General features: G+C 38.4%; 1 pseudogene; it reads left to right on the top strand.

The window, feature by feature from the left end:
• The first annotated feature begins 2,019 nt into the window (after positions 1-2,019).
• LOC123245899 lies at positions 2,020-2,601 on the top strand (annotated as a pseudogene).
• The last annotated feature ends 338 nt before the right edge of the window (positions 2,602-2,939 follow it).

Raw genomic sequence — 2,939 nt, forward strand, 5'->3', positions numbered from 1 at the left:
ATTCCTGACTTACAGGATCCAAGGAAAGTCTTCAAGCAAACCATGTCGACTTTCTCCTCTGGGCTCTCCTCCTGACTCTTTCCTGCCTTCTTTCTCCATCATGACCCCTTGAGGTGTCTTCTCAGCCTCTCTCCCTCCCATCTAGCAGCTTTTTATGGTCTGTTTTTTATGTGTTGTTCCATTAAAGCCCAAACTCCTTGTGGGGTAGATGGTGTCCTTCTCTCTGCTTGTATCTATATTCTCCTCTCTTGAGCACAGTGCTTGACACATAGTAAACATTTAATTAGTTTAATCTGCCTAATAAAATTCTGAAGATGTTATAAATCCTATTGAATGAATATGGATGTTTTATAGATGCATATTTCACAACCCATTATTTCTATGTAGAGCAGAATTACATGCATATTACATGGGATATATGTTCATGAGAATAGACCCCAAAATCTGAAGTAGGTTTAAAAAGAAATTTATTAGGTCATTTGGTAAAGGAGAATAAGCTGGAAAAGAGGTATGGTTACCTCTCATCCAGGCTCTGAAAGATTTACATTATAAGGGATTTAGACAAGAGCAGTCATACATAGATGGACCACATGTAGACAGTTAAACAATTTTGCTGAGAAAGCAACTTGAATGAAATACAAGCTTGGGTGGACCCATCACAGCTCCTGGGCGTGGTAACCCTAAACAAGAAAGATTTGGGAGATCCTAAAATACTTGGTAGTCATCTCCAGCATTCAGAGAATTACAGCAAGGTGGGGCAACATTCTGGGTGTGGATGACCTTTTAATCAGACAAGGATGGATTTTAAAAGTATGCAATTTTTTTCAAACAACATAATAAATCATTTTCTCTACAGATACATAGGTTAATACAGGCATGCACTACTCAATACACAAATGAGATTTCTAGTCAGCTTGGGAAACAACTAAGTCATATGCAAGTACATGGCCATAGAGCAAAGTTTCATATCACGAACTAAAAATACAAATCACAAACAAGCACATTATACAAAGCCTCCCATGTTGGGTTATGTATAAGTACACGTTCTGCTAATGGGCACCATCTGACTCCATGTGTAACTTCTTCGCCCTTTACTCTGGGAGCATCAAATGTTAGCCTAGTCACAGGCTAGATTGTTCTAGCACTCCATGCCCTCAGCAGCCTCACACTCACCAACATACCATCCTAAGCCTAGAGCTTCCACAAAAGTAGGAGGAGTCATGGAAGGGTTGGCTCTGGATTCAGCCTCTCCACACCTTAATCACCAGTCAGTCAGGAGGACTTCTTCAGCATCACCCAAGCAATGCCTTGGTTGTATTTCCCCATCTATTCTCCATCTTCCAGATCCTAAAACACAGATCAAAATTAGAGGAAAAGAATGTTAGGAAGAATGAAATATGTACCCTCTATTTGGGGTGAGCATATTTTTTTAAAAGGGATGCTTAAAATCCATTGACTAAAATATGACAGGGAATCCAAGAAAGATGGAAAACTCTCAAATATCAAATTCCAAAGACATAAAGAGAAATATCACATTTTCTGATGAATAGGAAAAGGGAGTTATCTAAAGAAACCAATGTGGATGCACAAGGAACTTGTCAACCGAATCACATCTTTTTTTAAAACCCTTACCTTGGGCAGCTGGGTAGCTCAGTGGAGTGAGAGTCAGGCCTAGAGACAGGAGGTCCTAGGTTCAAACCCGGCCTCAGCCACTTCCCAGCTGTGTGACCCTGGGCAAGTCACTTGACCCCCATTGCCCACCCTTACCAATCTTCCACCTATGAGACAATACACCAAAGTACAAGGGTTTAAAAAAAAAAAAAAAAAAAAACCTTACCTTCTGTCTTAGAATCAATACTGTGTATTGGTTTCAAGGCAGAACAGTTGTAAGGNCTCTGTACATAAAGAAATAATCAGTTAAACATCACATAGACAGCCATTAAATTATAAAAAAAATATTAAAAAATTAATTTATGAAGAAAGACCTTTTGTACAGATTGAAAAAAAAATCAATTTTTTTTGGCCGTAGAACCTGCCAGTCCTTAAGAACAATTACAAGGATAGGGAGAAGTGCTGCTAGTAGCTAATAAAATCATTTGATGGAAAAGAGCCTGGATTCCCCCTGTAGTCATAGGTGTTTGGGGTTTTTTGGTTTCTATTTGTTTTTGATGTTCCTTTTGATCCACTGTTCTTTCTAGTTTTCCTGTTTTGTTATGTTTTGGTACCTGGATGACTACATTGTACCTATTCTTACTCCTAGAAGATTTGGCTTCAATAAGTGAGTCAAGTGAGCAAAGGCAAAGATGCCATGAAATTTGTGGGAATCTAGTGAAGACTCAGTAGAAAACTGCTGACTGGTGAAGACCCCTCTTCACACTAAAGGAGAAAACGCTAACATGCACTTCGTGACCACCATCATTTCTCTTGCAGTTGCTCGCTTTGCTCAGTAATACCACAATCTTCTCACCCACTTTATTATAACTTTTTTACAGCTACTTTCCTGGACGAAAGCAACATAGAATCATTTCAAAGAACATTGATTGGAATAGCCAAAGGGAGAGAAGCAAGTCCCTCAAACAAAAGAAAAAGAAATACGAATGATACATCTGTTTCATTCACTATCATAAATGTGACAGTGTCCTTGGGAACACTCTCTACGAAGCATGTTTACTAAAATGTTATAGAAGCACATTTTTACTTTCTCATTTAACTTCTGATTGACTCCTTCCTCAGAAAGAATTTTAAGAGTTGCCATTTGAAATGCTCTATTTATTGTGTCTTCGTGGGAAGCTCAAGTGAATGTATCTTCACTGATTAATATTGATAACATGGACCCCTCTGAGCTCATTCTTATTCCATTATCCAAGGTTAACTGAACTGGCATTTTTAGGGAACTAAAACAAGCCTATGATATACTAGTATAGTCAATCCCTTTAATC

The sequence above is a fragment of the Gracilinanus agilis genome, chromosome 4 (assembly GCF_016433145.1).
Source record: "Gracilinanus agilis isolate LMUSP501 chromosome 4, AgileGrace, whole genome shotgun sequence".
In the NCBI taxonomy this organism is placed as follows: domain Eukaryota; kingdom Metazoa; phylum Chordata; class Mammalia; order Didelphimorphia; family Didelphidae; genus Gracilinanus; species Gracilinanus agilis.